Below are 22,126 nucleotides of genomic sequence, written 5' to 3'. Positions count from 1 at the left end.
ATTCATGAATACTGTTTCAGTCAAAAACATGAACAATCCTTTGTAAAAAAGTAAAATAAATGTAAATTTTTTAATTGTTCAATGATTTCTTTCAACACAACACCCCTCCAGCTCTGAAATGGTAAAGCTCTTCGCCGCCCTCGGGTAAGCAACTCCTTATAAGGGAATGCTGTGCGCGTTGCGTGTATTGTGTAATGTGGCATAACTGTTTCAGCTGTTGCTCTCTAAACAAAATATTCGAAGCTAAAAATAAGTAGTGACGAGAGGTATCGATAGGTATCCGCAACAAGTAATCACGCTAATTCGGCTTTTCGGGAGCTCGACAATTAAAAAGTTTATTCCCCAGGCAGCAGGGGAAAGGGAAGAGCGGCCATCTTGTTTTTCTAATAGCCAACTCTGGAAATCGCATTTTGACGGTGCAAATCGACAAAGTTGAGCATCCTGAACAACTTTCATGTGTGGAGTCATGCAAAATTCGCAAAACCTAGGTAATTACAACTTTTTGGGCAATAGTGACATCATAATTTGACCAAAAATCGTCGATTACCGCCAAAGTAAAACATTGACTGGGTTCAAATTTGCACCTGAACACTCGGGTGGGGTATCCGCAACAAGTAATCACGCTAATTCGGCTTTTCGGGAGCTCGAAAATTAAAAAGTTTATTTCCCAGGAAGCAGGGGAAAGGGAAGAGCGGCCATCTTGTTTTTCTAATAGTCAACTCTGGAAATCGCGTTTTGACGGTGCAAATCGACCAAGTTGAGCATTCTGAACAACTTTCATGTGTGGAGTCATGCAAAATTCGCAAAACCTTGGCAATTACAACTTTTTGGTGCAAAAGTGACGTCATAATTTGACCAAAAATCGTCGATTACCGCCAAAGAAAAACATTGACGGGGTTCAAATTTGCACCGGCACACTCGGGTGGGGTATCCGCAAGAAGTAATCACGCTAGTTCGGCTTTTCGGGGTGCCACGAAAATCAAAAAGTTTATTTCCCGGGCAGGGAAACGGGAAGAGCGGCCATCGTGTTTTCTAATAGTCAACTCTGGAAATCGTGTTTTGACGGTGCAAATCGACCAAATTGAGCATCCTGAACAACTTTCCAGTGTGGAGTCATGCAAAATTCGCAAAACCTTGGGAATTACAACTTTTTGGTGCAAAAGTGACGTCATATATTGACCAAAAATCGTCGATTACCGCCAAAGTAAAACATTGGCGTGGTTCAAATTTGCACCGGCACACTCGGGTGGGGTATCCGCAAAAGTAATCACGCTAATTCGGCTTTTCGGGGTGCCTCGAAAATTAAAAAGGTTATTCCCCGGGCAGGGAAAAGGGAAGAGCGGCCATCTTGTTTTTCTAATAGTCAACTCTAGAAATCGCGTTTTGACGGTGCAAATCGACCAAGTTGAGCATTCTGAACAACTTTCATGTGTGGAGTCATGCAAAATTCGCAAAACCTTGGGAATTACAACTTTTTGGTGCAAAAGTGACGTCATCATTTGACCAAAAATCGTCGATTACCGCTAAAGTAAAACATTGGCGTGGTTCAAATTTGCACCGGCACACTCGGGTGGGGTATCCGCAAGAAGTAATCACGCTAGTTCGGCTTTTCGGGGTGCCACGAAAATCAAAAAGTTTATTTCCCGGGCAGGGAAACGGGAAGAGCGGCCATCTTGTTTTCTAATAGTCAACTCTGGAAATCGTGTTTTGACGGTGCAAATCGACCAAGTTGAGCATCCTGAACAACTTTCCTGTGTGGAGTCATGCAAAATTCGCAAAACCTTGGGAATTACAACTTTTTGGTGCAAAAGTGACGTCATATATTGACCAAAAATCGTCGATTACCGCCGAAGTAAAACATTGGCGTGGTTCAAATTTGCACCGGCACACTCGGGTGGGGTATCCGCAAGAAGTAATCACGCCTATTCGGTTTTTCGGGGTGCCTCGAAAATTAAAAAGGTTATTCCCCGGGAAGGGAAAAGGGAAGAGCGGCCATCTTGTTTTTCTAATAGTTAACTCTGGAAATCGCGTTTTGACGGTGAAAATCGACCAAGTTGAGCATCCTGAACAACTTTCCTGTGTGGAGTCATGCAAAATTCGCAAAACCTTGGGAATAACAGTTTTTTTGGTGCAAAAGTTACGTCATAACTTGACCAAAAATCGTCGATTACCGCCAAAGTAAAACATTGGCGTGCTTCAAATTTGCACCGGCACACGCGGGTGGGGTATCCGCAAGAAGTAATCACGCTAATTCTGCTTTTCGGGGTGCTTCGAAAATTAAAAAGTTTATTTCCCGGGCAGGGAAAAGGGAAGAGCGGCCATCTTGTTTGTCTAATAGTCAACTCTGGAAATCGCGTTTTGACGGTGAAAATCGACCAAGTTGAGCATCCTGAACAATTTTTTTGTGTGGAGTCATGCAAAATTCGCAAAACCTTGGGAATTACAACTTTTTTTGTGCAAAAGTGACGTCATCATTTGACCAAAAATCGTCGATTACCGCCAAAGTAAAACATTGATGGGGTTCAAATTTGCACCGGCACACTCGGTTGGGGTATCCGCAACAAGTAATCACGCTAATTCGGCTTTTCGGGGTGCCTCGAAAATTAAAAAGGTTATTCCCCGGGCAGGGAAAAGGGAAGAGCGGTCATCTTGTTTTTCTAATAGTCAACTCTGGAAATCGCGTTTTGACGGTGCAAATTGACCAAGTTGAGCATTCTGAACAACTTTCATGTGTGGAGTCATGCAAAATTCGCAAAACCTTGCGAATTACTACTTTTTGGTGCAAAAGTGACGTCATCATTTGACCAAAAATCGTCGATTACCGCTAAAGTAAAACATTGACTGGGTTCAAATTTGCACCGGCACACTCGGGTGGGGTATCCGCAAGAAGTAATCACGCTAGTTCGGCTTTTCGGGGTGCCACGAAAGTTAATAAGGTTATTCCCCGGGCAGGGAAAAGGGAAGAGCGGCCATCTTGTTTTTCTAATAGTCAACTCTGGAAATCGCGTTTTGACGGTGCAAATCGACCAAGTTGAGCATCCTGAACAACTTTCCTGTGTGGAGTCATGCAAAATTCGCAAAACCTAGGTAATTACAACTTTTTGTGCAATAGTGACGTCATAATTTGACCAAAAATCGTCGATTGCCGCCAAAGTAAAACATTGACTGGGTTCAAATTTGCACCTGAACACTCGGGTGGGGTATCCGCAACAAGTAATCACGCTAATTCGGCTTTTCGGGAGCTCGAAAATTAAAAAGTCTATTCCCCAGGCAGCAGGGGAAAGGGAAGAGCGGCCATCTTGTTTTTCTAATAGTCAACTCTGGAAATCGCGTTTTGACGGTGCAAATCGACCAAGTTGAGCATCCTGAACAACTTTCCTGTGTGGAGTCATGCAAAATTCGCAAAACCTTGGGAATAACAACTTTTTTGTGCAAAAGTGACGTCATATATTGACCAAAAATCGTCGATTACCGCCAAAGTAAAACATTGGCGTGGTTCAAATTTGCACCGGCACACTCGGGGGGTATCCGCAAGAAGTAATCACGCTAATTCGGCTCTTCGGGGTGCCTCGAAAATTAAAAAGGTTATTCCCCGCGCAGGGAAAAGGGAAGAGCGGCCATCTTGTTTTTCTAATAGTCAACTCTGGAAATCGCGTTTTGACAGTGCAAATCGACCAAGTTGAGCATTCTGAACAACTTTCATGTGTGGAGTCATGCAAAATTCGCAAAACCTTGGGAATTACAACTTTTTGGTGCAAAAGTGACGTCATAATTTGACCAAAAATCGTCGATTACCGCCAAAGAAAAACATTGACGGGGTTCAAATTTGCACCGGCACACTCGGGTGGGGTATCCGCAAGAAGTAATCACGCTAGTTCGGCTTTTCGGGGTGCCACGAAAATCAAAAAGTTTATTTCCCGGGCAGGGAAACGGGAAGAGCGGCCATCTTGTTTTCTAATAGTCAACTCTGGAAATCGTGTTTTGACGGTGCAAATCGACCAAACTGAGCATCCTGAACAACTTTCCTGTGTGGAGTCATGCAAAATTCGCAAAACCTTGGGAATTACAAATTTTTGGTGCAAAAGTGACGTCATATAATGACCAAAAATCGTCGATTACCGCCAAAGTAAAACATTGGCGTGGTTCAAATTTGCACTGGCACACGCGGGTGGGGTATCCGCAAGAAGTAATCACGCTAATTCGGCTTTTCGGGGTGCCTCGAAAATTAAAAAGTTTATTCCCCGGGAAGGGAAAAGGGAAGAGCGGCCATCTTGTTTTTCTAATAGTCAACTCTGGAAATTGCGTTTTGACGGTGCAAATCGACCAAGTTGAGCATCCTGAACCACTTTCCTGTGTGGAGTCATGCTAAATTCGCAAAACCTTGGGAATAACAGTTTTTTTGGTGCAAAAGTTACGTCATAACTTGACCACAAAATCGTCGATTTCCGCCAAAGTAAAACATTGGCGTGCTTCAAATTTGCACCGGCACACGCGGGTGGGGTATCCGCAAGAAGTAATCACGCTAATTCGGCTTTTCGGGGTGCCTCGAAAATTAAAAAGGTTATTCCCCGTGCAGGTAAAAGGGAAGAGCGGCCATCTTGTTTTTCTAATAGTCAACTCTGGAAATCGCGTTTTGACGGTGCAAATCGACCAAGTTGAGCATCCTGAACAACTTTCCTGTGTGGAGTCATGCAAAATTCGCAAAACCTTGGGAATTACAACTTTTTGGTGCAAAAGTTACGTCATAACTTGACCAAAAATCGTCGATTACCGCCAAAGTAAAACATTGGCGTGCGTTAAATTTGCACTGAAGAATTTTCTTGTGTGAAGTCATGCAAAATTCGCAAAACCTTGGGAATTACAACTTTTTTTGTGCAAAAGTGACGTCATAATTTGACCAAAAATCGTCGATTACCGCCAAAGTAAAACATTGATGGGGTTCAAATTTGCACCGGCACACTCGGTTGGGGTATCGGCAAGAAGTAATCAGGCTAATTCGGTTTTTCGGGGTGCCACGAAAATTAAAAAGTTTATTCCCCGGCCAGGTAAAAGGGAAGAGCGGCCATCTTGTTTTTCTAATAGTCAACTCTGGAAATCGCGTTTTGACGGTGCAAATCGACCAAGTTGAGCATCCTGAACAACTTTCCTGTGTGGAGTCGTGCAAAATTCGAAAGACCTTGGGAATAACAGTTTTTTGTGCAAAAGTGACGTCATATATTGACCAAAAATCGTCGATTACCGCCGAAGTAAAACATTGGCGTGGTTCAAATTTGCACCGGCACACTCGGGTGGGGTATCCGCAAGAAGTAATAACGCCTATTCGGTTTTTCGGGGTGCCTCGAAAATTAAAAAGGTTATTCCCCGGGAAGGGAAAAGGGAAGAGCGGCCATCTTGTTTTTCTAATAGTTAACTCTGGAAATCGCGTTTTGACGGTGAAAATCGACCAAGTTGAGCATCCTGAACAACTTTCCTGTGTGGAGTCATGCAAAATTCGCAAAACCTTGGGAATAACAGTGTTTTTGGTGCAAAAGTTACGTCATAACTTGACCAAAAATCGTCGATTACCGCCAAAGTAAAACATTGGCGTGCTTCAAATTTGCACCGGCACACGCGGGTGGGGTATCCGCAAGAAGTAATCACGCTAATTCTGCTTTTCGGGGTGCTTCGAAAATTAAAAAGTTTATTTCCCGGGCAGGGAAAAGGGAAGAGCGGCCATCTTGTTTGTCTAATAGTCAACTCTGGAAATCGCGTTTTGACGGTGAAAATCGACCAAGTTGAGCATCCTGAACAATTTTTTTGTGTGGAGTCATGCAAAATTCGCAAAACCTTGGGAATTACAACTTTTTTTGTGCAAAAGTGACGTCATCATTTGACCAAAAAATAATCGTCGATTACCGCCAAAGTAAAACATTGATGGGGTTCAAATTTGCACCGGCACACTCGGTTGGGGTATCCGCAACAAGTAATCACGCTAATTCGGCTTTTCGGGGTGCCTCGAAAATTAAAAAGGTTATTCCCCGGGCAGGGAAAAGGGAAGAGCGGTCATCTTGTTTTTCTAATAGTCAACTCTGGAAATCGCGTTTTGACGGTGCAAATTGACCAAGTTGAGCATTCTGAACAACTTTCATGTGTGGAGTCATGCAAAATTCGCAAAACCTTGCGAATTACTACTTTTTGGTGCAAAAGTGACGTCATCATTTGACCAAAAATCGTCGATTACCGCTAAAGTAAAACATTGACTGGGTTCAAATTTGCACCGGCACACTCGGTTGGGGTATCGGCAAGAAGTAATCAGGCTAATTCGGTTTTTCGGGGTGCCACGAAAATTAAAAAGGTTATTCCCCGGCCAGGTAAAAGGGAAGAGCGGCCATCTTGTTTTTCTAATAGTCAACTCTGGAAATCGCGTTTTGACGGTGCAAATCGACCAAGTTGAGCATCCTGAACAACTTTCCTGTGTGGAGTCGTGCAAAATTCGAAAGACCTTGGGAATAACAGTTTTTTGTGCAAAAGTGACGTCATATATTGACCAAAAATCGTCGATTACCGCCGAAGTAAAACATTGGCGTGGTTCAAATTTGCACTGGCACACGCGGGTGGGGTATCCGCAAGAAGTAATCACGCTAATTCGGCTTTTCGGGGTGCCTCGAAAATTAAAAAGTTTATTCCCCGGGAAGGGAAAAGTGAAGAGCGGCCATCTTGTTTTTCTAATAGTTAACTCTGGAAATCGCGTTTTGACGGTGAAAATCGACCAAGTTGAGCATCCTGAACCACTTTCCTGTGTGGAGTCATGCTAAATTCGCAAAACCTTGGGAATAACAGTTTTTTTGGTGCAAAATTCGCATTGGCGTGCTTTAAATTTGCACCGGCACACGCGGGTGGGGTATCCGCAAGAAGTAATCACGCTAATTCTGCTTTTCGGGGTGCTTCGAAAATTAAAAAGTTTATTTCCCGGGCAGGGAAAAGGGAAGAGCGGCCATCATGTTTGTCTCATAGTCAACTCTGGAAATCGCGTTTTGGTGCAAAATTTGCAAAACCTTGGGAATTACAACTTTTTGGTGCAAAAGTTACGTCATAACTTGACCAAAAATCGTCGATTACCGCCAAAGTAAAACATTGGCGTGCTTTAAATTTGCACTGAAGAATTTTCTTGTGTGAAGTCATGCAAAATTCGCAAAACCTTGGGAATTACAACTTTTTTTGTGCAAAAGTGACGTCATAATTTGACCAAAAATCGTCGATTACCGCCAAAGTAAAACATTGATGGGGTTCAAATTTGCACCGGCACACTCGGTTGGGGTATCGGCAAGAAGTAATCAGGCTAATTCGGTTTTTCGGGGTGCCACGAAAATTAAAAAGTTTATTCCCCGGCCAGGTAAAAGGGAAGAGCGGCCATCTTGTTTTTCTAATAGTCAACTCTGGAAATCGCGTTTGACGGTGCAAATCGACCAAGTTGAGCATCCTGAACAACTTTCCTGTGTGGAGTCGTGCAAAATTCGAAAGACCTTGGGAATAACAGTTTTTTGTGCAAAAGTGACGTCATATATTGACCAAAAATCGTCGATTACCGCCAAAGTAAAACATTGGCGTGCTTCAAATTTGCACCGGCACACTCGGGTGGGGTATCCGCAAGAAGTAATCACGCTAATTCGGCTTTTCGGGGTGCCTCGAAAATTAAAAAGGTTATTCCCCGGGCAGGTAAAAGGGAAGAGCGGCCATCTTGTTTTTCTAATAGTCAACTCTGGAAATCGCGTTTTGACGGTGCAAATCGACCAAGTTGAGCATCCTGAACCACTTTCCTGTGTGGAGTCATGCAAAATTCGCAAAACCTTGGGAATTACAACTTTTTGGTGCAAAAGTTACGTCATAACTTGACCAAAAATCGTCGATTACCGCCAAAGTAAAACATTGGCGTGCTTTAAATTTGCACCGGCACACGCGGGTGGGGTATCCGCAAGAAGTAATCACGCTAATTCTGCTTTTCGGGGTGCTTCGAAAATTAAAAAGTTTATTTCCCGGGCAGGGAAAAGGGAAGAGCGGCCATCATGTTTGTCTCATAGTCAACTCTGGAAATCGCGTTTTGACGGTGCAAATCGACCAAGTTGAGCATCCTGAACAACTTTCCTGTGTGGAGTCATGCAAAATTCGCAAAACCTTGGGAATAACAACTTGTTTGTGCAAAAGTGACGTCATATATTGACCAAAAATCGTCGATTACCGCCAAAGTAAAACATTGATGGGGTTCAAATTTGCACCGGCACACTCGGTTGGGGTATCGGCAAGAAGTAATCAGGCTAATTCGGTTTTTCGGGGTGCCACGAAAATTAAAAAGTTTATTCCCCGGCCAGGTAAAAGGGAAGAGCGGCCATCTTGTTTTTCTAATAGTCAACTCTGGAAATCGCGTTTTGACGGTGCAAATCGACCAAGTTGAGCATCCTGAACAACTTTCCTGTGTGGAGTCGTGCAAAATTCGCAAGACCTTGGGAATAACAGTTTTTTGTGCAAAAGTGACGTCATATATTGACCAAAAATCGTCGATTACCGCCAAAGTAAAACATTGGCGTGATTCAAATTTGCACCGGCACACTCGGGTGGGGTATCCGCAAGAAGTAATCACGCTAATTCGGCTTTTCGGGGTGCCTCGAAAATTAAAAAGGTTATTCCCCGGGCAGGGAAAAGGGAAGAGCGGTCATCTTGTTCTTTTAATAGTCAACTCTGGAAATCGCGTTTTGACGGTGCAAATCGACCAAGTTGAGCATCCTGAACAACTTTCCTGTGTGGAGTCATGCAAAATTCGCAAGACCTTGGGAATAACAGTTTTTTTGTGCAAAAGTGACGTCATGTATTGACCAAAAATCGTCGATTACCGCCAAAGTAAAACATTGGCGTGCTTCAAATTTGCATCGGCACACTCGGGTGGGGTATCCGCAAGAAGTAATCACGCTAATTCGGCTTTTCGGGGTGCTTCGAAAATTAAAAAATTTATTTCCCGGGCAGGGAAAAGGGAAGAGCGGCCATCATGTTTGTCTCATAGTCAACTCTGGAAATCGCGTTTTGACGGTGCAAATCGACCAAGTTGAGCATCCTGAACAACTTTCCTGTGTGGAGTCATGCAAAATTCGCAAAACCTTGGGAATAACAACTTGTTTGTGCAAAAGTGACGTCATATATTGACCAAAAATCGTCGATTACCGCCAAAGTAAAACATTGATGGGGTTCAAATGTGCACCGGCACACTCGGGTGGGGTATCCGCAAGAAGTAATCACGCTTATTCGGTTTTTCGGGGTGCCACGAAAATTAAAAAGTTTATTCCCCGGCCAGGTAAAAGGGAAGAGCGGCCATCTTGTTTTTCTAATAGTCAACTCTGGAAATCGCGTTTTGACGGTGCAAATCGATCAAGTTGAGCATCCTGAACAACTTTCCTGAGTGGAGATATGCAAAATTCGCAAAACCTTGGGAATTACAACTTTTTGGTGCAAAAGTGATGTCATATATTGACCAAAAATCGTCGATTACCGCCAAAGTAAAACATTGGCGTGGTTCAAATTTGCACCGGCACACTCGGGTGGGGTATCCGCAAGAAGTAATCACGCTTATTCGGCTCTTCGGGGTGCCTCGAAAATTAAAAAGGTTATTCCCCGGGCAGGGAAAAGGGAAGAGCGGCCATCTTGTTTTTCTAATAGTCAACTCTGGAAATCGCGTTTTGACGGTGCAAATCGACCAAGTTGAGCATTCTGAACAACTTTCCTGTGTGGAGTCATGCAAAATTCGCAAAACCTTGGGAATTACAACTTTTTGGTGCAAAAGTGACGTCATAATTTGACCAAAAATCGTCGATTACCGCCAAAGAAAAACATTGACGGGGCTCAAATTTGCACCGGCACACTCGGGTGGGGTATCCGCAAGAAGTAATCACGCTAGTTCGGCTTTTCGGGGTGCCACGAAAATCAAAAAGTTTATTTCCCGGGCAGGGAAACGGGAAGAGCGGCCATCTTGTTTTCTAATAGTCAACTCTGGAAATCGTGTTTTGACGGTGCAAATCGACCAAGTTGAGCATCCTGAACAACTTTCCTGTGTGGAGTCATGCAAAATTCGCAAAACCTTGGGAATTACAACTTTTTGGTGCAAAAGTTACGTCATAACTTGACCAAAAATCGTCGATTACCGCCAAAGAAAAACATTGGCGTGCTTTAAATTTGCACTGAACAATTTTCTTGTGTGAAGTCATGCAAAATTCGCAAAACCTTGGGAATTACAACTTTTTTGGTGCAAAAGTGACGTCATAATTTGACCAAAAATCGTCGATTACCGCCAAAGTAAAACATTGATGGGGTTCAAATTTGCACCGGCACACTCGGTTGGGGTATCGGCAAGAAGTAATCAGGCTAATTCGGTTTTTCGGGGTGCCACGAAAATTAAAAAGTTTATTCCCCGGCCAGGTAAAAGGGAAGAGCGGCCATCTTGTTTTTCTAATAGTCAACTCTGGAAATCGCGTTTTGACGGTGCAAATCGACCAAGTTGAGCATCCTGAACAACTTTCCTGTGTGGAGTCGTGCAAAATTCGCAAGACCTTGGGAATAACAGTTTTTTTGTGCAAAAGTGACGTCATATATTGACCAAAAATCGTCGATTACCGCCAAAGTAAAACATTGGCGTGATTCAAATTTGCACCGGCACACTCGGGTGGGGTATCCGCAAGAAGTAATCACGCTAATTCGGCTTTTCGGGGTGCCTCGAAAATTAAAAAGGTTATTCCCCGGGCAGGGAAAAGGGAAGAGCGGTCATCTTGTTCTTCTAATAGTCAACTCTGGAAATCGCGTTTTGACGGTGCAAATCGACCAAGTTGAGCATCCTGAACAACTTTCCTGTGTGGAGTCATGCAAAATTCGCAAGACCTTGGGAATAACAGTTTTTTTTTGCAAAAGTGACGTCATGTATTGACCAAAAATCGTCGATTACCGCCAAAGTAAAACATTGGCGTGCTTCAAATTTGCATCGGCACACTCGGGTGGGGTATCCGCAAGAAGTAATCACGCTAATTCGGCTTTTCGGGGTGCCTCGAAAATTAAAAAGGTTATTCCCCGGGCAGGTAAAAGGGAAGAGCTGCCATCTTGTTTTTCTAATAGTCAACTCTGGAAATCGCGTTTTGACGGTGCAAATCGACCAAGTTGAGCATTCTGAACAACTTTCATGTGTGGAGTCATGCAAAATTCGCAAAACCTTGCGAATTACTACTTTTTGGTGCAAAAGTGACGTCATCATTTGACCAAAAATCGTCGATTACCGCTAAAGTAAAACATTGACTGGGTTCAAATTTGCACCGGCACACTCGGGTGGGGTATCCGCAACAAGTAATCACGCTAGTTCGGCTTTTCGGGGTGCCACGAAAGTTAATAAGGTTATTCCCCGGGCAGGGAAAAGGGAAGAGCGGCCATCTTGTTTTTCTAATAGTCAACTCTGGAAATCGCGTTTTGACGGTGCAAATCGACCAAGTTGAGCATCCTGAACAACTTTCCTGTGTGGAGTCATGCAAAATTCGCAAAACCTTGGTAATTACAACTTTTTGTGCAATAGTGACGTCATAATTTGACCAAAAATCGTCGATTGCCGCCAAAGTAAAACATTGACTGGGTTCAAATTTGCACCTGAACACTCGGGTGGGGTATCCGCAACAAGTAATCACGCTAATTCGGCTTTTCGGGAGCTCGAAAATTAAAAAGTCTATTCCCCAGGCAGCAGGGGAAAGGGAAGAGCGGCCATCTTGTTTTTCTAATAGTCAACTCTGGAAATCGCGTTTTGACGGTGCAAATCGACCAAGTTGAGCATCCTGAACAACTTTCCTGTGTGGAGTCATGCAAAATTCGCAAAACCTTGGGAATAACAACTTTTTCGTGCAAAAGTGACGTCATATATTGACCAAAAATCGTCGATTACCGCCAAAGTAAAACATTGGCGTGGTTCAAATTTGCACCGGCACACTCGGGGGGGGGGGGGGGGTATCCGCAAGAAGTAATCACGCTAATTCGGCTTTTCGGGGTGCCTCGAAAATTAAAAAGTTTATTCCTTGGGAAGGGAAAAGGGAAGAGCGGCCATCTTGTTTTTCTAATAGTCAACTCTGGAAATCGCGTTTTGACGGTGCAAATCGACCAAGTTGAGCATCCTGAACCACTTTCCTGTGTGGAGTCATGCTAAATTCGCAAAACCTTGGGAATAACAGTTTTTTTGGTGCAAAAGTTACGTCATAACTTGACCTAAAATCGTCGATTACCGCCAAAGTAAACATTGGCGTGCTTCAAATTTGCACCGGCACACGCGAGTGGGGTATCCGCAAGAAGTAATCACGCTAATTCGGCTTTTCGGGGTGCCTCGAAAATTAAAAAGGTTATTCCCCGGGCAGGTAAAAGGGAAGAGCGGCCATCTTGTTTTTCTAATAGTCAACTCTGGAAATCGCGTTTTGACGGTGCAAATCGACCAAGTTGAGCATCCTGAACAACTTTCCTGTGTGGAGTCATGCAAAATTCGCAAAACCTTGGGAATTACAACTTTTTGGTGCAAAAGTTACGTCATAACTTGACCAAAAATCGTCGATTACCGCCAAAGAAAAACATTGGCGTGCTTTAAATTTGCACTGAACAATTTTCTTGTGTGAAGTCATGCAAAATTCGCAAAACCTTGGGAATTACAACTTTTTTTGTGCAATAGTGACGTCATAATTTGACCAAAAATCGTCGATTACCGCCAAAGTGAAACATTGATGGGGTTCAAATCTGCACCGGCACACTCGGTTGGGGTATCGGCAAGAAGTAATCAGGCTAATTCGGTTTTTCGGGGTGCCACGAAAATTAAAAAGTTTATTCCCCGGCCAGGTAAAAGGGAAGAGCGGCCATCTTGTTTTTCTAATAGTCAACTCTGGAAATCGCGTTTTGACGGTGCAAATCGACCAAGTTGAGCATCCTGAACAACTTTCCTGTGTGGAGTCATGCAAAATTCGCAGGACCTTGGGAATAACAGTTTTTTTGTGCAAAAGTGACGTCATGTATTGACCAAAAATCGTCGATTACCGCCAAAGTAAAACATTGGCGTGCTTCAAATTTGCATCGGCACACTCGGGTGGGGTATCCGCAAGAAGTAATCACGCTAATTCGGTTTTTCGGGGTGCCTCGAAAATAAAAAAAGGTTATTCCCCGGGCAGGTAAAAGGGAAGAGCGGCCATCTTGTTTTTCTAAAAGTCAACTCTGGAAATCGCGTTTTGACGGTGCAAATCGACCAAGTTGAGCTTCCTGAACAACTTTCCTGTGTGGAGTCATGCAAAATTCGCAAAACCTTGGGAATAACAACTTGTTTGTGCAAAAGCGACGTCATATAGTGACCAAAAATCGTCGATTACCGCCAAAGTAAAACATTGGCGTTGTTCAAATTTGCACCGGCACACTCGGGTGGGGTATCCGCAAGAAGTAATCACGCTAATTCGGCTTTTCGGGGTGCCTCGAAAATTAAAAAGTTTATTCCCCAGGCAGCAGGGGAAAGGGAAGAGCAGCCATCTTGTTTTTCTAATAGTCAACTCTGGAAATCGCGTTTTGACGGTGCAAATCGACCAAGTTGAGCATCCTGAACAACTTTCCTGTGTGGAGTCATGCAAATTTCGCAAAACCTTGGGAATTACAACTTTTTGGTGCAAAAGTTACGTCATAAATTGACCAAAAATCGTCGATTACCGCCAAAGTAAAACATTGGCGTGCTTCAAATTTGCACCGGCACACTCGGGTGGGGTATCCGCAAGAAGTAATCACGCTAATTCGGCTCTTCGGGGTGCCTCGAAAATTAAAAAGGTTATTCCCCGGGCAGGGAAAAGGGAAGAGGGGTCATCTTGCTTTTCTAATAGTCAACTCTGGAAATCGCGTTTTGACGGTGCAAATCGACCAAGTTGAGCATCCTGAACAACTTTCCTGTGTGGAGTCATGCAAAATTCGCAAGACCTTGGGAATAACAGTTTTTTTTTGTGCAAAAGTGACGTCATATATTGACCAAAAATCGTCGATTACCGCCAAAGTAAAACATTGGCGTGCTTCAAATTTGCATCGGCACACTCGGGTGGGGTATCCGCAAGAAGTAATCACCTAATTCGGCTTTTCGGGGTGCCTCGAAAATTAAAAAGGTTATTCCCCGGGCAGGTAAAAGGGAAGAGCGGCCATCTTGTTTTTCTAATAGTCAACTCTGGAAATCGCGTTTTGACGGTGCAAATCGACCAAGTTGAGCATCCTGAACAACTTTCCTGTGTGGAGTCATGCAAAATTCGCAAAACCTTGGGAATTACAACTTTTTGGTGCAAAAGTTACGTCATAACTTGACCAAAAATCGTCGATTACCGCCAAAGTAAAACATTGGCGTGCTTTAATTTGCACCGGCACACGCGGCTGGGGTATCCGCAAGAAGTAATCACGCTAGTTCTGCTTTTCGGGGTGCTTCGAAAATTAAAAAGGTCATTTCCCGGGCAGGGAAAAGGGAAGAGCGGCCATCTTGTTTGTCTCATAGTCAACTCTGGAAATCGCGTTTTGACGGTGCAAATCGACCAAGTTGAGCATCCTGAACAACTTTCCTGTGTGGAGTCATGCAAAATTCGCAAAACCTTGGGAATAACAACTTGTTTGTGCAAAAGTGACGTCATATATTGACCAAAAATCGTCGATTACCGCCAAAGTAAAACATTGATGGGGTTCAAATGTGCACCGACACACTCGGGTGGGGTATCCGCAAGAAGTAATCACGCTTATTCGGTTTTTCGGGGTGCCACGAAAATTAAAAAGTTTATTCCCCGGCCAGGTAAAAGGGAAGAGCGGCCATCTTGTTTTTCTAATAGTCAACTCTGGAAATCGCGTTTTGACGGTGCAAATCGATCAAGTTGAGCATCCTGAACAACTTTCCTGAGTGGAGATATGCAAAATTCGCAAAACCTTGGGAATTACAACTTTTTGGTGCAAAAGTGACGTCATATATTGACCAAAAATCGTCGATTACCGCCAAAGTAAAACATTGGCGTGGTTCAAATTTGCACCGGCACACTCGGGTGGGGTATCCGCAACAAGTAATCACGCTAATTCGGCTTTTCGGGAGGTCGAAATTAAAAAGTTTATTCCCCAGGCAGCAGGGGAAAGGGAAGAGCGGCCATCTTGTTTTTCTAATAGTCAACTCTGGAAATCGCGTTTTGACGGTGCAAATCGACCAAGTTGAGCATCCTGAACAACTTTCCTGTGTGGAGTCATGCAAATTTCGCAAAACCTTGGGAATAACAGTTTATTTTGTGCAAAAGTGACGTCATATATTGACCAAAAATCGTCGATTACCGCCAAAGTAAAACATTGGCGTGCTTCAAATTTGCACCGGCACACTCGGGTGGGGTATCCGCAAGAAGTAATCACGCTAATTCTGCTTTTCGGGGTGCTTCGAAAATTAAAAAGGTTATTTCCCGGGCAGGGAAAAGGGAAGAGCGGCCATCTTGTTTGTCTAATAGTCAACTCTGGAAATCGCGTTTTGACGGTGCAAATCGACCAAGTTGAGCATCCTGAACAATTTTCTTGTGTGGAGTCATGCAAAATTCGCAAAACCTTGGGAATTACAACTTTTTTTGTGCAAAAGTTACGTCATAATTTGACCAAAAATCGTCGATTACCGCCAAAGTAAAACATTGGCGTGCTTCAAATTTGCATCGGCACACTCGGGTGGGGTATCCGCAAGAAGTAATCACGCTAATTCGGCTTTTCGGGGTGTCTCGAAAATTAAAAAGGTTATTCCCGGGCAGGTAAAAGGGAAGAGCGGCCATCTTGTTTTTCTAATAGTCAACTCTGGAAATTGCGTTTTGATGGTGCAAATCGACCAAGTTGAGCATCCTGAACAACTTCCCTGTGTGGAGTCATGCAAAATTCGCAAAACCTTGGGAATTACAACTTTTTTGTGCAAAAGTGACGTGATAGTTTGACCAAAAATCGTCGAGTACCGTCAAAGTAAAACATTGGCGTGGTTCAACTTTGCACCGGCACACTCGGGTGGGGTATCCGCAAGAAGTAATCACGCTAGTTCGGCTTTTCGGGGTGCCACGAAAATTAAAAAGGTTTTTCCCCGGGCAGGGAAAAGGGAAGAGCGGCCATCTTGTTTTTCTAATAGTCAACTCTGGAAATCGCGTTTTGACGGTGCAAATCGACCAAGTTGAGCATCCTGAACAACTTTCCTGTGTGGAGTCATGCACAATCCGCTAAACCTAGGGAATTACAACTTTTTGTGCAATAGTGACGTCATAATTTGACAAAAAATCGTCGATTACCGCCAAAGTAAAACATTGACTGGGTTCAAATTTGCACCAGAACACTCGGGTGGGGTATCCGCAACAATCACGCTAATTCGGCTTTTCGGGAGCTCGAAAATTAAAAAGTTTATTCCCCAGGCAGCAGGGGAAAGGGAAGAGCGGCCATCTTGTTTTTCTAATAGTCAACTCTGGAAATCGCGTTTTGACGGTGCAAATCGAGCAAGTTGAGCATCCTGAACAACTTTCCTGTGTGGAGTCATGCAAAATTCGCAAAACCTTGGGAATAACAACTTGTTTGTGCAAAAGTGACGTCATATATTGACCGAAAATCGTCGATTACCGCCAAAGTAAAACATTGATGGGGTTCAAATGTGCACCGGCACACTCGGGTTGGGTATCCGCAAGAAGTAATCACGCTTATTCGGTTTTTCGGGGTGCCACGAAAATTAAAAAGTTTATTCCCCGGCCAGGTAAAAGGGAAGAGCGGCCATCTTGTTTTTCTAATAGTCAACTCTGGAAATCGCGTTTTGACGGTGCAAATCGATCAAGTTGAGCATCCTGAACAACTTTCCTGAGTGGAGATATGCAAAATTCGCAAAACCTTGGGAATTACAACTTTTTGGTGCAAAAGTGACGTCATATATTGACCAAAAATCGTCGATTACCGCCAAAGTAAAACATTGGCGTGGTTCAAATTTGCACCGGCACACTCGGATGGGGTATCCGCAACAAGTAATCACGCTAATTCGGCTTTTCGGGAGCTCGAAAATTAAAAAGTTTATTCCCCAGGCAGCAGGGGAAAGGGAAGAGCGGCCATCTTGTTTTTCTAATAGTCAACTCTGGAAATCGCGTTTTGACGGTGCAAATCGACCAAGTTGAGCTTCCTGAACAACTTTCCTGTGTGGAGTCATGCAAAATTCGCAAAACCTTGGGAATAACAACTTGTTTGTGCAAAGGCGACGTCATATAGTGACCAAAAATCGTCGATTACCGCCAAAGTAAAACATTGGCGTGGTTCAAATTTGCACCGGCACACTCGGGTGGGGTATCCGCAAGAAGTAATCACGCTAATTCGGCTTTTCGGGGTGCCTCGAAAATTAAAAAGTTTATTCCCCAGGCAGCAGGGGAAAGGGAAGAGCGGCCATCTTGTTTTTCTAATAGTCAACTCTGGAAATCGCGTTTTGACGGTGCAAATCGACCAAGTTGAGCATCCTGAACAACTTTCCTGTGTGGAGTCATGCAAATTTCGCAAAACCTTGGGAATTACAACTTTTTGGTGCAAAAGTGACGTCATATATTGTCCAAAAATCGTCGATTACCGCCAAAGTAAAACATTGGCGTGCTTCAAATTTGCACCGGCACACTCGGGTGGGGTATCCGCAACAAGTAATCACGCTAATTCGGCTTTTCGGGAGCTCGAAAATTAAAAAGTTTATTCCCCAGGCAGCAGGGGAAAGGGAAGAGCGGCCATCTTGTTTTTCTAATAGTCAACTCTGGAAATCGCGTTTTGACGGTGCAAATCGACCAAGTTGAGCTTCCTGAACAACTTTCCTGTGTGGAGTCATGCAAAATTCGCAAAACCTTGGGAATAACAACTTGTTTGTGCAAAAGTGACGTCATATAGTGACCAAAAATCGTCGATTACCGCCAAAGTAAAACATTGGCGTGGTTCAAATTTGCACCGGCACACTCGTGTGGGGTATCCGCAAGAAGTAATCACGCTAATTCGGCTTTTCGGGGTGCCTCGAAAATTAAAAAGTTTATTCCCCAGGCAGCAGGGGAAAGGGAAGAGCGGCCATCTTGTTTTTCTAATAGTCAACTCTGGAAATCGCGTTTTGACGGTGCAAATCGACCAAGTTGAGCATCCTGAACAACTTTCCTGTGTGGAGTCATGCAAATTTCGCAAAACCTTGGGAATTACAACTTTTTGGTGCAAAAGTGACGTCATAACTTGACCAAAAATCGTCGGTTACCGCCAAAGTAAAACATTGGCGTGCTTCAAATTTGCACCGGCACACTCGGGTGGGGTATCCGCAAGAAGTAATCACGCTAATTCGGCTTTTCGGGGTGCTTCGAAAATTAAAAAGGTTATTCCCCGGGCAGGGAAAAGGGAAGAGCGGCCATCTTGCTTGTCTATTAGTCAACTCTGGAAATCGCGTTTTGACGGTGCAAATCGACCAAGTTGAGCATCCTGAACAACTTTCCTCTGTGGAGTCATGCAAAATTCGCAAAACCTTGCGAATTACAACTTTTTTGTGCAAAAGTGACGTGATAATTTGACCAAAAATCGTCGATTACCGCCAAAGTAAAACATTGGCGTGGTTCAAATTTGCACCGGCACACTCGTGTGGGGTATCCGCAACAAGTAATCACGCTAGTTGGGCTTTTCGGGGTGCCACGAAAATTAAAAAGGTTATTCCCCGGGCAGGGAAAAGGGAAGAGCGGCCATCTTGTTTTTCTAATAGTCAACTCTGGAAATCGCGTTTTGACGGTGCAAATCGACCAAGTTGAGCATCCTGAACAACTTTCCTGTGTGGAGTCATGCACAATTCGCAAAACCTAAGGAATTACAACTTTTTGTGCAATAGTGACGTCATAATTTGACCAAAAATCGTCGATTTCCGCCAAATTAAAACATTGACTGGGTTCAAATTTGCACCTGAACACTCGGGTGGGGTATTCGCAACAATCACGCTAATTCGGCTTTTCGGGAGCTCGAAAATTAAAAAGTTTATTCCCCAGGCAGCAGGGGAAAGGGAAGAGCGGCCATCTTGTTTTTCTAATAGTCAACTCTGGAAATCGCGTTTTGACGGTGCAAATCGACCAAGTTGAGCATCCTGAACAACTTTCCTGTGTGGAGTCATGCAAATTTCGCAAAACCTTGGGAATTACAACTTTTTGGTGCAAAAGTGACGTCATATATTGACCAAAAATCGTCGATTACCGCCAAAGTAAAACATTGGCGTGGTTCAAATTTGCACCGGCACACTCGGGTGGGGTATCCGCAAGAAGTAATCACGCTAATTCGGCTTTTCGGGGTGCCTCGAAAATTAAAAAGGTTGTTCCCGGGCAGGTAAAAGGGAAGAGCGGCCATCTTGTTTTTTTAATAGTCAACTCTGGAAATCGCGTTTTGACGGTGCAAATCGACCAAGTTGAGCATCCTGAACAACTTTCCTGTGTGGAGTCATGCAAAATTCGCAAAACCTTGCGAATTACAACTTTTTTGTGCAAAAGTGACGTGATAATTTGACCAAAAATCGTCGATTACCGCCAAAGTAAAACATTGGCGTGGTTCAAATTTGCACCGGCATACTCGTGTGGGGTATCCGCAAGAAGTAATCACGCTAGTTCGGCTTTTCGGGGTGCCACGAAAATTAAAAAGGTTATTCCCCGGGCAGGGAAAAGGGAAGAGCGGCCATCTTGTTTTTCTAATAGTCAACTCTGGAAATCGCGTTTTGACGGTGCAAATCGACCAAGTTGAGCATCCTGAACAACTTTCCTGTGTGGAGTCATGCACAATTCGCAAAACCTAGGGAATTACAACTTTTTGTGCAATAGTGACGTCATAATTTGACCAAAAATCGTCGATTACCGCCAAAGTAAAACATTGACTGGGTTCAAATTTGCACCTGAACACTCGCGTGGGTATTCGCAACAATCACGCTAATTCGGCTTTTCGGGAGCTCGAAAATTAAAAAGTTTATTCCCCAGGCAGCAGGGGAAAGGGAAGAGCGGCCATCTTGTTTTTCTAATAGTCAACTCTGGAAATCGCGTTTTGACAGTGCAAATCGACCAAGTTGAGCATCCTGAACAACTTTCCTGTGTGGAGTCATGCAAACTTCGCAAAACCTTGGGAATAACAACTTTTTGTGCAAAAGTGACGTCATATATTGACCAAAAATCGTCGATTACCGCCAAAGTAAAACATTGGCGTGGTTCAAATTTGCACCGGCACACTCGGGTGGGGTATCCGCAAGAAGTAATCACGCTAATTCGGCTTTTCGGGGTGCCTCGAAAATTAAAAAGGTTATTCCCCGGGCAGGGAAAAGGGAAGAGCGGCCATCTTGTTTTTCTAATAGTCAACTCTGGAAATCGCGTTTTGACGGTGCAAATCGACCAAGTTGAGCATCCTGAACAACTTTCCTGTGTGGAGTCATGCAAAATTCGCAAGACCTTGGGAATAACAGTTTTTTTGTGCAAAAATGACGTCATATTTTGACCAAAAATCGTCGATTACCGCCAAAGTAAAACATTGGCGTGCTTCAAATTTGCACCGGCACACTCGGGTGGGGTATCCGCAAGAAGTAATCACGCTAATTCGGCTTTTCGGGGTGCCTCGAAAATTAAAAAGGTTATTCCCCGGTCAGGTAAAAGGGAAGAGCGGCCATCTTGTTTTTCTAATAGTCAACTCTAGAAATCGCGTTTTGACGGTGCAAATCGACCAAGTTGAGCATCCTGAACAACTTTCCTGTGTGGAGTCATGCAAAATTCGCAAAACCTTGGGAACTACAACTTTTTGGTGCAAAAGTTACGTCATAACTTGACCAAAAATCGTCGATTACCGCCAAAGTAAAACATTGGCGTGCTTCAAATTTGCACCGGCACACACGGGTGGGGTATCCGCAAGAAGTAATCACGCTAATTCTGCTTTTCGGGGTGCTTCGAAAATTAAAAAGGTTATTCCCCGCGCAGGGAAAAGGGAAGAGCGGCCATCTTGTTTGTCTAATAGTCAACTCTGGAAATCGCGTTTTGACGGTGCAAATCGACCAAGTTGAGCATCCTGAACAACTTTCCTGTGTGGAGTCATGCAAAATTCGCAAAACCTTGGGAATTACAACTTTTTTGTGCAAAAGTGACGTCATAATTTGACCAAAAATCGTCGATTACCGCCAAAGTAAAACATTGATGGGGTTCAAATGTGCACCGGCACACTCGGGTGGGGTATCCGCAAGAAGTAATCACGCTAATTCGGTTTTTCGGGGTGCCACGAAAATTAAAAAGGTTATTCCCCGGGCAGGGAAAAGGGAAGAGCGGCCATCTTGTTTGTCTAATAGTCAACTCTGGAAATCGCGTTTTGACGGTGCAAATCGACCAAGTTGAGCATCCTGAACAACTTTCCTGTGTGGAGTCATGCACAATTCGCAAAACCTAGGGAATTACAACTTTTTGTGCAATAGTGATGTCATAATTTGACCAAAAATCGTCGATTACCGCCAAAGTAAAACATTGACTGGGTTCAAATTTGCACCTGAACACTCGGGTGGGGTATTCGCAACAATCACGCTAATTCGGCTTTTCGGGAGCTCGAAAATTAAAAAGTTTATTCCCCAGGCAGCAGGGGAAAGGGAAGAGCGGCCATCTTGTTTTTCTAATAGTCAACTCTGGAAATCGCGTTTTGACGGTGCAAATCGACCAAGTTGAGCATCCTGAACAACTTTCCTGTGTGGAGTCATGCAAAATTCGCAAAACCTTGGGAATTACAACTTTTTTGTGCAAAAGTGACGTGATAATTTGACCAAAAATCGTCGATTACCGCCAAAGTAAAACATTGATGGGGTTCAAATTTGCACCGGCACACTCGGGTGAGGTATCCGCAACAAGTAATCACGCTAATTCGGTTTTTCGGGGTGCCACGAAAATTGAAAAGTTTATTCCCCGGCCAGGTAAAAGGGAAGAGCGGCCATCTTGTTTTTCTAATAGTCAACTTTGGAAATCGCGTTTTGACGGTGCAAATCGACCAAGTTGAGCATCCTGAACACAACTTTCCTGTGTGGAGTCATGCAAAATTCGCAAGACCTTGGGAATAACAGTTTTTTTGTGCAAAAGTGACG

General features: G+C 43.9%; 1 protein-coding gene across 1 annotated transcript in view; it reads left to right on the top strand.

Annotated features, from left to right (window-relative positions):
- The window catches only part of LOC139939130 (uncharacterized), a 257,440-nt gene that overhangs the window by 215,924 nt on the left and 19,390 nt on the right, over positions 1–22,126 (top strand). The gene's annotated exons all lie outside the window — the stretch shown is intronic.

The sequence above is a fragment of the Asterias amurensis genome, chromosome 6 (genome assembly GCF_032118995.1).
Source record: "Asterias amurensis chromosome 6, ASM3211899v1".
Classification (NCBI taxonomy): Eukaryota; Metazoa; Echinodermata; class Asteroidea; order Forcipulatida; family Asteriidae; genus Asterias; species Asterias amurensis.
Note: the sequence above shows the minus strand (reverse complement) of the source record. Positions and strands in the feature narration are given on the sequence as shown.